Source organism: Vicugna pacos, chromosome 26 (assembly GCF_048564905.1).
Source record: "Vicugna pacos chromosome 26, VicPac4, whole genome shotgun sequence".
Taxonomy (NCBI): domain Eukaryota; kingdom Metazoa; phylum Chordata; class Mammalia; order Artiodactyla; family Camelidae; genus Vicugna; species Vicugna pacos.
In genome coordinates, this window is record NC_133012.1 from 10,173,706 (window position 1) to 10,188,384 (window position 14,679).

The 14,679-nt window shown below is 39.6% G+C and overlaps 1 long non-coding RNA gene across 3 annotated transcripts in view; it reads right to left on the reverse strand.

Annotated features, from left to right (window-relative positions):
* Positions 1 to 4,377: 4,377 nt before the first annotated feature.
* The window catches only part of LOC140689592 (uncharacterized), a 113,994-nt gene continuing 103,692 nt past the window's right edge, over positions 4,378 to 14,679 (reverse strand). For all 3 annotated transcript variants that reach the window (XR_012064629.1, XR_012064630.1, XR_012064631.1), the window contains one exon: positions 4,378 to 4,633. This is a non-coding gene — a long non-coding RNA (uncharacterized lncRNA). The remainder of the gene's footprint in view (positions 4,634 to 14,679) is intronic.

Consider the following 14,679-nt stretch of genomic DNA (forward strand, 5'->3'; position numbering starts at 1 on the left):
ATTTATTGACTCATGTTCAACAAAAAGTGAACCAAACAGAGTACCTTACCTCTGGTGAGAAAGAAAATAAACATATATTTAAACTAAAGCCACAGGCTGAGAAATGAGGTCAAAAAATTAAAAGAGCACAATATACACAAATATCAAATTATTGAGTTTCCTCTTAAAGCTAATATAATGTTACATGTCAATCTTATCTCAATAAAATACACCCCAAAAAATGAAACAGAGTAAGGGGATTGCTTCTGCCTCTAATAAGAGGGGACCAGATTTACCCTTCAGCCTCCAACTTGAAGCAACAAAAACAACAACAGACAAAATACACGTAACAATGGTTTTCAAGGTACTGGACATCAGGCAATGGAAGACAGTGACCTTAGAGAGACAAGAAGCAAGCCAGGTCATCCATCTGATTGTCCCAATTAATTGAGAGAACTTCCCAGCCACAGAACAGAGAGGAGGAACCCAAGCAGAGCCTGGTGGACAGCCTGTGTAGAGGTGGAACTGAGAATCTGGGGACATGAAGGAGGCTCCAGTTTGCAGGAGAGAGTACTGGAGAAGGAAATGCTGAACAGAGGAGAAACCTGGAGGTCTTCAGAAGATGCTCCTTGAGTACTGATCACTATACACATAGGAGAAAAGTGCTGAGCCCAGAGGAAGCCATCCAAAAGGATCAGAGGAAATAGGGCTCAACATGTACAGAAGTGCTGGGACTAGTGCCTGCTCCCATCAGGCAGACCTGAAAATCTCTTAATTCATGGAGCACTGGGTAGAGTCCGCAGAAGGATTTTGCCTCATTGGTGACAAATATAGTCATAGGCTAAGTGCTACACTGGTCTTGCATTACAAATCTTCAAAGCAAGATACAAAAAGATCAGATTGTTTCCAGTAATTTAGCTGGATCCCATAACCAAGCTTAAGAATACCGACAATATCCAATACCCAGGAGCATAAAGTTAAAATGTCTGATACCCAGTCGAAGACTATCAGTTATGCAAAACAGCAGGAGAATATGAATTATGGTAAGAAAATGACTCAAAGTCACCCAGAACTGGCCCAGATGTCAGAATTAGCAGACAAGAACATTAAAACTAGTATTATAACTGTATTTCACACACACACACACTTGACCTAATTGAAACTGATAAAAACACTCCACCCAATAGTGTGATGCATTTAAGTTCACTAATCTTTTCTTCTGCAATCTTTTCTTCTGTCTAGTATGTTGTGGATTTCATCTAGTGTTTATTTCATCTTAGACACTATTTTCATTTAGAAGTTTGAGCTGTGATATTTTATATCATCTGTGTCTCTATATAACTTTTGTACATGTGAAATATGGTTATAATAGCAGTTTTAATGTTCTTGTCTGCTAATTCTGACATCTGGGCCAATTCTGGGTTGATGAGTGATTTTCTTATCATCATGATTCATATTTTCCTGCCTCTTTCCATAACTGGGAGTTGTTGACTAAAATTAAAAAGACCAACTTTATCAAGTGTTGGTGAAGTGTGGAAGATTTGGAACTTTTCATACCCTATTGGTGGTAATGTCAGATGGTACAGCCAGTTTGGAAATTTTGCGGCACTTTCTTAAAGTTACATATTCTGTGTATATCCTAGCCGTTCCATTTCCAGTATTTACCCAAGAGAAAAGGAAAGCATATATCCACATAAAGACTTGCACAAAAATCTTTGCTGCAGCTTTATTCATAACATCCCCAAACTGAAAAGAACCCAAATGTTCATCAAGTTGTGAATATAAACCAAACGGAGATATAATCATGTAATAGAATACCACTCTATAATGAAAAGGAATAAACTACTAATACACACAACATGGATGAAATCTCAAAAGAATTATGAGAGGTAAAAAGTGTTAGCCACAGAAGAGTAATATAAAATTCTAGAAAAGGCAAAAGTATAACTATAGAAAAAAGATCAGTGATTGCCAGAGTCCAGGATGTGGTGTGATGACATTAAATAAAAGGGGACATGAAGGAACTTTTTTGATAGACATGTTCTACAGGGAATATACCAATATTTTCTAATAACCATAAATGGAGTATAACCTTTAAAAATTGTGAATCACTATGCTGTACACCTGACACATATAATATTATAAATCAACTATACCTCAATTTTTTTAAAAAAGCAGATGAGAGAGAAAAAAGGCAAAACAAAAAAAGTTCTGTATCATGATTTTGGCAGTGGTTACATGACAATATACATTTGTCAAAATCCATCAAATTATGCATTTCAAATTGGCTAGTTTCATTTTAATTAAATTATATTTCAGTGAAGTTGACTTCTTAAAAATTGCATATTAGAATGCTGCCCCCTAGGAGATGACACTATTGGTTTACTAGAAAAATACTTATAAATTTCTCTTCAACTATGTGCCTGAAAAGTTTGTCTTCATAGACTTACCTGATACATGGTTGAAAAAGCAAATACTGACCCAGGCAAGAGGTAATACACCAGCTCCAGAACTTCATTTGACAGTCTCACTTGGTTTTCTGGTGCACTTTATTTTTTTTTTTCTGATGCACTTTAAAGTGTGTTACACATGCACACACTCAAAAAAAAAAAAAACCACAGCATCAATATTCTTCAATTACCATCTTCCACAAATAGTTCCTAGTTCTAGATATGCTGAAAGTGATCCATGCAAATCTTTGTTAATGTCCCTGAAGTCATGACAAAGCTGCTGTTCTCCCTTGAAAGAGCACTTTAGACCCAGGGGATGGTGTATAACCTTAAAATCTGGACATTTAAGGCTTCTCAGAGAAAACAGTTTTGTTAATAAACTTTGCATAACTAGAATTTCAAACCTCCTAAATCTAGTAGGTGGGGGAAATAATGGTCCTTAATGTTATCTTCTAGCACCTCCTGGTGTTTAGATAACTGAAGGCTTACATCTGGGATGGCTAGTCTATTTTTCCCCAAACCAGAGAAAGCAGAATGATTAACTTTGAAAAGTGAAACTATACAATAAGTACATTTATACATTATTTACAAAGAAATGAATTGAAGGATTCTAGAATCCTAGAACTGCCACTTGTTTCTCAAAATAAATAAAAATAATGCCTACTTACACGAAAGTCCAAACTTCAAAAAACAGCCGGAGCTACACTGGAATTTTTTTTTTAATGAAGAGTTTCTTTTTAGCCATCCAGCCACCCCTAACTCTGCATAGAATGCCCTTCATCTGAAGAACTGAGCATTGCATAAAAACCAACAAATATATGACTGTCACCATTAGAGTTCCCAAAGAGAGATGAAGGTCTACATTTTTAAAGTCATTATGTGGCTAGGTGCCAAATTTTCAGGTGTTTTGTCGGGTTTCTGATTCTCTCAGCTAGTCAGATGAACCACCAAAGCACAGCCTCCTCCAGGCTCAGCTCCACCACAGAACGGGGTGAAAACAACTTTGGGTCCAAAATAGGATGACGGATGGGCCAGCTGTCCCATGCTTAGGTACTCAACCACTGACGGCAGATGCGAGTCCTGCTCGCGCCATGCAAGCTGGCTTCGGCAGCAGCTGGACCCTTTGTCTCAGTCAGGTTCTGGGCAGTTTTTAGGCATGGAGGAGGGTCAGGACCAGTCTCATTAGTAGATAGGTTGTAAGTTGTTGAGGTGAAGAAAGGCTTTGCAAGGAAAAGAGCGTGGCAAATTGAAGCACGCTTACTTAATGATGAAGAGCTGTATTCAGTGCCTCTTTCTCACGCCAGCACACTGACTGTTCCATTTTCCCCGGACTTCTGTTAAGGTCATCAGCCCAAGGAGGAGATGGAAAAGCCTGCACTCAGCACATTTTCCTGTATCTCACTGATTCTGAAATAATTTGGAGGTATGAGGAAGTCGGAGAAATAAAAGCTAAAATGTCCCGAGATTATCTGTGGATATCATTTATGCAGGCTAGCCCTCACCCCAATTCCACAGGTAATCCAGAGAGTCAGCTGGAGTTCACGTCTCCCATATGGATACTGAACAGCCAGACCAAAGTCGGGGGTAAGCATTTATCATTAAGTTATATAAAAATATATACATATAGCTGATTTCACACTAACATCATGCACTTATTTCTAATGGGTAGCATGTCTTGGCATAAACACAATGATAAGCTTTTATTAATAGACTAATTAAAGTAATCCTTCTATTGAAGTTTTTCTTTTTCAGTGTCTGCTGTTTGTGTGTTATTTAGACACTGTTTTCCTTTACTGGAGAAAATCAGCAGGTGCTTTTTAATTATTCAAACTCCTCTGGAAACGAAATTACTTAATGTAATTACATCTGGGATAAAAAAAAATGACTAATAAAAGCCATTTACAGTTCTTAGGAATTCGACATATATATTTACCATTTTGTAAAGAGACAGAATTGAGTTTTCTTTTTATTTATTTCCATTTGGTGTTTCATAAGAATTGCAAAGCAACAATCAGAAAAAGACGGTAATATTTACCTTAGTGATAAAATGTACTGTTTTCAACTATACAGATTTCATCTATGAAAGTCCATTTTGTTTTGCTGTAGTTTCACCCGACTGCATAGATAATGAGGGCTCCCCGTGTCATCTTTGGTGTAATAAAGGATGGATTTGTTCGTGCAAGAGTAGAAAGGACATCTTAGAACTGAAACAAAACAAATGTAGATGCCAAACATGAACAACAAAGCAGGGTGTGAAAGACTGCCCGACTACTACCGTGACGGAAAAGTCAGCAATGAACAGTGTACCCTGCGTGTTTGTAAACAGCTTTATTTTCTTTTTTTTAAAAAAAAAAAGCCAGAATCTTACGAAACTGCTTTTCCAATTATCCCCTGATTTTGAATAAATGGGGAGGTGTTTTGGATGGAGAATTTAAGTGCAGCTGTTTTGATATGAAAACCTCCACAACTGCATCCTTGAGCCAACCAATAAAGTACCCGTCAACCTTTTACAACTTCAGAAAAAGCCTCAAGCTAGCATTTCTGCCCGCCTTGATATGTAAAGGCTGCATTTGGCTGGGATTTGACTCTGGGGAAATTATTCTGAAAGGAGCAACTTAGGAAGGTATCAGCCCACAGACGTGTAACACAGCAGAAACATTTGCTTTTCTGGTGCAGTGAAAGAACAGCTGCACACTTCTCCGGGCCCTGGTGATGATCTATGCGCACCCACAACGCACACAAATTCTGCTTTTCCTATTAGTGTTCCTGCAGCTGGCAACAAAACCTTGTGTCAAGCAGCTACAACGAGGCAGAAAGTCAAGCTCTCAGGATCCAAACAGCTCACACGGAGGTCACTATAAAGATAAACTCCTTCCCAACACAGGCACGTTTGAAAATAATTCCTTTTTAGTCTAAAGCTTCTAGGGCTTATCAGAAATTGAACTTTTTTTTTTAAGTTAGCTCCTTTTCTTCTCTTTGAGAACTGTTGCTTCTAATTAACAAATTGAACTGATTTGCTATCCTCTTTGTATCTCATTTAAGATTGAAATTCGCCCACCTGCATCACTGCTTCCACGAAGCACTGGTATTTTCTTTTTCAGCCAGTTTTTCCTCCTACATATGTTTATTTCTCTGTCTGTTCTGATGTTGGCCAATTAGAGAGGCTCTTGGCTCCCGCTAGGTTATCTTTAAGAAATGTCGTATGCGAGACTTTTTACTCTTCATTTAGGCTATGAGAGAATATCCCGGTCACATCACTTAGAAGTCTCAGGCACAGACATCAGACAACGCCGGCACAGGACAAAACTGACATGTGCTCTTTTGCAAAATGAAACAAACAAACAAAAAACCAAGGAGGGGGGAACACTGGTTTTTACAATGCTGAATTTATACCATTTGAGGAACCGTCCTTGATTGGGAAAGCATGTTTTTCAACTTTTTATGGTTAAAATTCTCATTTTTTTTTAAATGAAGGTAATCACAAGTGGTAATTATTTTTAAGGCCCTTCCTGACACAGTTAAGAATGCTATTTAAATTTCCAGTTTTTGTGAACTTCTGCTGGTATATGAAATTTTAAAATCTGAGCTAATCTAAGACAAGCAGTCCCTTGACTCTCTGGAATGGTGGTATCCAGTAACAACCAAGAAGTGGTGTAGGCGTTTGCTTTGGCCAAGTAGGGAAGCTTTCCCATTGGCCTTAGATAGGAATGGCTTGATTGACAGCACTCAGTTGAATGTTTGTTTGAATGAAACTTTGTTCAAGTAGCTCAAAATAAGCACCCATTATTTTTGTGTCCAAAATCTTGTGTTTACTATTACTTTGCTCATCAAATTTGGTAATAAATTACAACTATTGCAAAGATAAATTTCATCTCAAGGGCGCCCAGGCCAATAGCTATCAGTGGAGACAGAAGAAATGCGTTCAGTGGGGCTGATCACACTTGGTTCAGGCAGAGAGGCCTCAGTTTCCTGCGAGAATCACTGGTCCCCATAACAGTGCTACTCCTTACTGGGTGACATCGGTATGTCATCACGTTCCAGATGCCCCTTCCTTTAAACGGAGACTACAAGAAAAACCCTGACCCCACTAAGAGGATGGGACCTGAGCTTTACCTTGTAAAACTGCAGCAATTATTTTGATAGTATTTTAATTCTAAGCTTTTGATCAACACATATGACGTAAATACTTAAAAGGTAAACAGCTACTCTCAGGGATGACTTTCCACGGGGGGAAGCCAGCTTAGTATTTTGGTGATTACAGGTAGCAGCATCAGGAGGGACTATGGAACCACTGACAACAGTGACAGTTAATAGAGGTTTCTCCATAATTCGCACTTCAAGCTGACATAACTGATGCACTTCTCTACAAGCCCATGCTGTGTCTGTGAAGCCAAAAGTACAACAGGAAAATCTTACGTCATCAGTATTTTATTACATCTGTGGACGTTTCTCTTTGTTTGCTTTTGCCTCATGAGACAGCGTTTTGCCTCTTGGACCCAAGTGTCACACATTCACTAGCTGGATTTCCTATGTTCTGCAATTCTCTGAGTAACCTCCATTAATCTGGCTTCCTCAAGGGGCTCTAAAGCCATTAGATCCTTTCAATGGTGAGCTGTTCTTTTATGAGCCTCACAGAGAATACACACTGAATTTCTATCCACAGATTGGAGAAAGATGTTGATTTAAAACAGGTGTATATGTAGGTTGTTTGGGTTTCTTTGATATTTTGGTGTGATGATTAGTTTACCCCTAAAGAGCAACATCAAGTTTTTGGGGTTTCTTTGCTTTCTCAAAACTGCCTTATTCTGTATTACTAGGAAAGAGTCAATATATTAGGAAACATACAGCCACGGATATATTAAGGTAAATATACCTAACGTTATCTCTGATGAAATGTTCGATTTTATTGCACTTGAATGCAAACTGAAAATAGAATTTTGAAAAATAGTTTTGATTCTTTACACATATTCTGTACAATCATTCTAAATATTAAAATAAGAATGCCAAAATATTCTAAAACAGGTTGCAAGAATAAAGTCTTAATCTGGGGGGAGGCCACGAGGTTTTAGGGTCTCCCTCTCTCCCATCCCCAAATCTAAGTAAAAACCATATCTTGCTATGCAAATGCAATTTCAAAGCAGTACCTGTTACACCATATTAGCACTGCCTTCCCTAAGAAAAAACATCACTGATTTTAGACAGACCCTCATTTTAATTCAAAATGTCAAATCAACTCATCTCCTCTCTCCTAGGAAGTGAGAGCCAGCCTAGGAAAGGAGGACTCAGCCACCATAAGGGAGTTCCTGTCCAGGTCTGGCTGGGCCCCTAAGAAGCCTGGGCAACTCCTTCCACCTCTCTGGGTACCAGTTGTTTCCCTCATTTTCAAGACAGGGTGATTTGGATGGTTAGCTAGACTCCCTATCCATCCATGTTTAACCTCAGTCAGCTAGCTGCACTCTGTGATTCGCGTGTGAGGGGGTCTCAGGAAGACTGATCATTTCAGTGAATACCGCAGACTGAAATCATTCAACTCCCACACCAACAATGCATAAAAATATATGGAATTGTGATGATTACAAGTACTTCCTTATGTAAACCCTCACCTCCTGCAGGGACACATTTCACCTATTTCAGAAATATGGTTTCTTAGAAAGTCTCAGGGAAGAGATTCCACACCCTCCCCCGAAAGCACACGTTAGCACTATTTCTGTGTCCTGCTTTGTGAGAATACCATTTCTCTTTCTCTCTACTCTTCTCTGCATTTAGGAAGATAACGTTTGGCTCGGCTGCTGTTCCTGGTCCTGTGGACAACGAGCTCTGTGCTCCTCAGCAAACCATGTAACCACTCTAAACTACACGTTTCTCTTGCTACAAAGTCATGGCTTTGGATTATATAATTTAAAATCACTTTTCACCTTTTCATTGTAAAATAGAAAAGCCACATTAAAAAGTGTATAGCTCAGTGAATTATTAGATTACCACCCTTGTAACCACCACCTCAGTCAAGAAATAGAACTTTTCCAGCTACTGTGAGCAGCTTTCCTACGTCTTGTTCCAGACACAACCCTCTCCTCCTCGAATCTGACTAATATTCTAATCTGTATAGTATTCACCTACATATCTTTATAGCTTTATCATCCAAGTGTGCATCCACATACATCATAGTTTTATCTTCCCTTGTATCAGTTATCTATTGCCATAATAGTGCTGCATAACAAGCAAACACAAACCTAACTACAGTGGCATATAACAGGCTGTGCTAACTGTGTCTGGAGAAGTCAGTTAGGTGGCTCTGATGTTAGCTGAGCTTGCTCTGTATATCTGTATTCTTTGGTTTCCAGCTTATTTACCTTAGCCTCAACTTGGATGATTTGGATGACTTGGATTTGCTTCCACATGTTTCTCAACTCCCAGCAGGCTAGAGTACAGAAAGAAAAGTCCGAAAGGAAATACATCAACAACCTGAGGCCTAAACTCATATGGGCACACACTCACTTCTGCTTCATCCTGGGACAAAGTGAGTTACCTGGCCAAGCACAGAGCCAGAATGGAAGAACTCTGGAAAGTAAAATGGCAAAGAGTGTGAACTTGGGGGCAGTGAGGAATTAGGTCTGTCTTTGCAATCTACCACAGCCCATACTCATGGCCACAATTACTCACATCCCCGCCACACACTGAAATATTCTCACCCTTCACAAGCCTCCCAACGCATCTCATCCTATCAGAGCATCAGGCTCGAAGTTCAGGATCTTGTGATACACATCAGGACCTAATTCCCCAGAAGTCCAGTTCTGAGAAGGAAATTAGCACATAGCATGATTATTAGGGAGTGTTCTTAGGATCAACACTTGTAGGAAGGAATGGAGAAAAGGACTGAGCAAAGAGAGAAGTTAACCCATGATTCAGTTCTAAGAAAAGTCCCAGTTAGTCCTAAAAGAAACTCTAGAGCTTGGGTTGGCCCTTCATACTTACCAAATCGGGGCAAAGGGGCTGGAACTCCATACCCCCAGATTAATCAGAGTTGCCCCTATTAGGATACATGGCCTTGGGCAATGAAGTTTTCTTCAGCCACTGGAAATGCCCACGCAGGGGTGACACCTGCAGGCTACCATCCACAAGGACTCCCAGCAACTGAGAGAATAAGTACTTCATTCCTGACAGATATCCGTTAGGAATATCACAGTACCCACCACAGATCTAGATCTAGAGGCCTGGGAACTAGAAAGACAAGGTAGACCACAGTGAAACAGACAAAACAGCCACAGGACACATGGCCACTCACAAAGGGGGAGAACGGGAGACACACTGTACTCACCAGTTCATAGTACTTCTGCAATCCCACTATACCAGTGAAGTCACAATCCTCTATTTTTAGGATGGGTACTAATTTTTATTAGGTCCCAGTTTTGCCTCCTGGGAGTGGCTCTCAGTCAACTCTTTTCCATGGCCCTTGACTTCACATTCCTGGAATTCTTCCTTTTCCATCACCCTCCTTGGCCATTTTTAAAGAGGACATGAGAAAATACACTTTTTGAGCAACGTTCTCAGCTAGCTTCTTGCCTATAGTAAACTGAGGATCACTGGTCTTCCAACATTTTTGAACAGTCCAAGCTGGGAGCAGTTTTACCAGTACACTAGTATGAAAACTTTCTGGGTTTCCCACGATCTTGGATCCATTCCATGTCATCTGCCAAAAGCTCTAAACTCACCATTACAAGACATGCCGCGCTCTCTACATACCTCCCCACTGTACCCACCCAGTTTAACGACTGCTGCATTTGGCATGGCAGTCTACAGTGGGAAAGTGTTCTTATGATTTCTAGAAACCATAATTCTGAATAGTTGAGAAAAACAGCAGCTGCCTAGGTCCCTGTCTCCCAGTAAGAAACAATAAAGAGCAAAAAGAAGAAAAACAAAACTACACAAAAGTTATGCCCTCAGCAGAGGCTGAACACACAGAACGCCCAAACCTCATTAAAACTGCGAACAAGAAAGAACAGGCACCGAATCCCCGCGTAGGACTCCTCGTGGTCCCACCTGCTGGCCAGTTTTGTGGTAAGCAAAAGGCAAGCCTAGAAAACTTTAAAAACTAAAGAGCAAAGAAGACACATCATGTAGAGAGAAAGAAAGCAAATATATATATATAAAAATGTAGGATTATAAATTATTATGAGAACTGAAAATAAAAATCACAGTCATATTAATGAATAAACTCATCTACTAAACTCATCTGTCAAAAGGAAAAGATTTTCAGTTTTGTTCACAGAGCAAGACAAAATTTTTAAATGTAGCCCTTTTCCTGCTCACGGACATCGCTGGTAACCCTTACCTACGTGAGTCTCCTTAATCGTCAGACGAAAATACGTATTTCTAGCTCTCTTTGACATGTATAGTTTATCACAGTTTGCAAAACCTTTTTGTATTTGTTTCCTCATTTGGTACAAATAACCACATCGTAAGAAGGCAGACAATATATTATTAATGCCACAAGCTATATTTAATTTGAACACAAGGGAGCTGGGGAAGGGAGGAGAAGATCAGAAATCTCCATGGGAAAAAAAATACACATGAATGTATGACAGGGTGAATGAAGGAGACATTTTGTTGAAAATTGGGATGTTAGGAAAACATCCACCTCACCCACTCTTTGGAGACAGGCTCTGTGAAGGGGGGAGACCTTCACTAAAAAGCCTGGTGTGAAGACTTAAAGATTTTTCTCAGGTCTTTTCTGGGCACGTATCTTCCTTGAGCCAGTGTGTGTGCTTTTCATCCTATTACCTTATATCCATGGCTGCTTTAAAATGTCTTAATTTCCCTACTAGTCTCATCCCTATTCTTTGTCAGGACCCTGAGTATCTATTGTATTCTCTTGCCTGTAATCTTTGCCCCTAAGGCATCTGTAAGTCCGCAGCCCTCCTGAAGCTCTCTCGCCTCACGGTATCTGCCAGGGTTTTAGCAACCTTCAACCTGACAGCCAAGTCATGCATCATTCCTCTCAGTGTTCCATGTCAGGTGACAGAAGCCAGTCCCTTGGGCATCCCCCATACACGCCAGAACGTTGCAAACAAGTCCTGCTTTTTTTCCATCCTAAATGAGAAACCAGGAATTAACTGGCTTCTTTCCATGCCACCCCAGGTAGGCAGTGGGGCAGAGGTCAGCAAGCATGCCACAACGTTTCCTACCATTCTGAGTGTGACTTTTCCTTGGTAGGGAATTGATTAAGTTGCTGCAGATCCTTAACTGGTTTTCAGTTTCCACAAAGCTACTTTGGTCAGTGTGGTGGTGTTTCCCTGTTTCTGGGGGCAAATGATGCAGCTTCCTAGTTTGCCATCTTCCTCGGTCACCTTTTTTAAGAACATAAATTGGTGATTTCTCTCCCATAAATTGGATTAAATTATTTGATGCCTTCCTATTAAAGTCAAATCCAAAGTCCTTGGTCTTCAAGCATTGCATGATTTCTCCCGAGCCTTTGCTTTCCTTTCCAATTTTAATTTGCTCCAACTTCCCATCTCTCACTAAGCTCCAGGAATGCTCCAGTTCTCCCTGCCTTCAGGTCTTACCACATGTTCTCACTTTAACCTAGAACCATTTCCTTCCCTCTCTGTGTTGCTAATGCCTTTTCTCTTCCCTCTAAAGTGTTATATTCTGAGGTCTCTTCTCAGGAAAGTTGTTCCTTACCTTTCAGATTAGGTTAACCTCATTGTTAGATGCATTACAACACCAGGAATTTTTCCTTCCTACTGCTTTTCAACAGTAAGAGTATATAGTTTTCTGGCGATATTTATTCAATATCAATCTCCCATATGAGCCAGTAAGCTCAGCATAGCGAAAATGCTGCTGTTTATTGCTCTATCCACGGTGCCTACCACAGCTCCTAGGACACGGTAGACACCCCAAAATATTTTTATTTGTTTCTTTGATGCATAAATGAAGCTTCTCATTCGTATGTCTGCCTTGTGTCACTTGCTCTCCTCTTTAATCCTATAGAAGTACTGCTGCATATGGATTTCCTTTCTGGTTTTGCTATATACACATTTAACTAGACTGTCTCCAAGGCTCTGCGTTTCACCCCGGGCTCACCCAAGGCAACGGTATAAGGGCACAACTTTCCTCTTTCAGTGTCCTTTGCCTACCTTAATCATTTTCTTTCCCTTCAGGTAGCCGGTGCTCTCATCCTGTGAAGAAGTAATTGCATTTCTAAAAACGACCTTGAGTTCTTACTAAATGCTGGGCTTACTTCATCAGGACGCCCGCTTAGCAGCAGACAGTGCATAAGCATACAGCGGCATTGCCCACATCTTTGACAGGCATGGGAGAAAGCTAATTTTAGAGGGAGCTTCTCCACAACTCTTAAGTAACAATGCAGAGTTCCTCCTATTCTGTCTCATTTCTTTTTTCATTCCTTCCTTCACTGCAGTATTGAGTACCCACTGCATTCACAGCATATGCAGGAACCAGCAGTACAGAGATGAATACGATTTGATTCCCATCTTTAAATTCAGTCTGGCAAAAGAGATGGATACTCGAGTAAACAATTATCATACATTCCCAATTATTAATTCATTCAACAGACATTTATTGAGAACTTACTCTGTGTCAGGCTGTTGGAAAAACAAGGATGAAAAGAAATATGCTTGCTCTCAAACAGATTACAGTACAAAGACAAACATATTTGCAAGCAATTATTGTTCAAATACATGGCCCAGGTCTCATAGACATGAGAAATAATTGCCTCATATAATTCTTTCAGCAACTCAGCTCATAAAGGCAATTTCCGTCCTCAAGAATATTTTGCTGTTGGTCCCTTTAACAAATGGCAAGGAGACAGACCTTTTTTTTTTCCAGAAGGAAACATAGTACAATATAAAGAGGAAAATTATGATGAGGGAAGACAAAAGGGCCTATACAGTACAAGGAAAGAAATGACAAGAGGATAAAAGGTTAGAGTAAAAGCACACTTAAAACTTTTAATAAGGTCGAATGGGAACCAATTAAAAACGCTAATACTTTCTCAATTCAGCTCCACAGATGGAGGGCTAATGGGACCTTGGCAGGTCACTTGGTTCAATTCCCTGCCTCTGGACTACACTTAATTTCAGCTCTCCTGCGTAGTGACTGTGATGTTCCCACCTGTATCCCCTGGCTTCCATGCAACAGCTTTATTTTTGCCAATTAAACCAATTCATTTTTTCATCCTGGCAGAAGGAATCAACAGAACCAGCATTTATTTGTAATTCATTGCTTCTTCTAGGGCTTCTCAGAGGCAGCATCTGATACAAAATTCAGTAACACATTTGCAGTGAGACACTGACTATCCAAAACACATTCCCTGAATATTCATTATAGAATTGTTGGGAGGGACAGAATGTGAGGGCCTGAAACACAGGGAAGTATCTTAAGCAAGTTTTTGGTGCTTCGGTGAAGTGACACTTAGCAAGTGTTTGAATTTGGTTGTGCTAAGGGTCCAAATTATAAAGTGTGTGATGTTTAAAGTTCCTCCCAGGGCTGGTAGTCTATGAATCTGTATAGGCTGACATTTTATTTGCACTCACAAGGGAAACCCAAAATATCAATTGCAGTGGATACTGTGATGCTGTGCCCAGACAGATCCCACCTCAGGACCCCCTGATCCATTCCTCAACTTGTCAATATCAAGGGGTTTCTGTGCTTGCATAATATTCACTTCTTGTTACTTTTCTTAAATGTTTAATTTACTAAATCATTGCCAATAAAACGTATAAATTGCTTCCTTAAATACTTCAACCTTTATTATAAACTTAATTAAATCTTCTTAAACAATTTAAAATACACTAAAATTTAGCCTGGCTGATTTTTTGAACCCCTCAAGTACCTTAATCAGTAAACAAAAAATTCGTAGAAATACAATGTTTTCAAAATGTATTACTATACTTAGACCTAATCTTTCTCTAAACACGAACATGCGCTTGATTTATTTCTTTATTATTTCAATGTCCTTATATACTGTTAGTGTTACAGACACACTGACTTTGATATCATCCCAGAGTTACAGTATTCTTATTAAATCAACAGGATAAAGAACACAATCTCAGAAATCTCAGGTTAGAGTCTGGGTCACCAACCAACTGATGCTTACTTGGGAAACAGACTTGATTGTTCCTCTCCAGATGACTTTAAAAGATTATGCAGTCCCTTATAGCTTTCATCACTTACTAAATGAATACAAATTTATATAACCATGTTCCCAACTCTATTTTAGCTCTTTGTAACC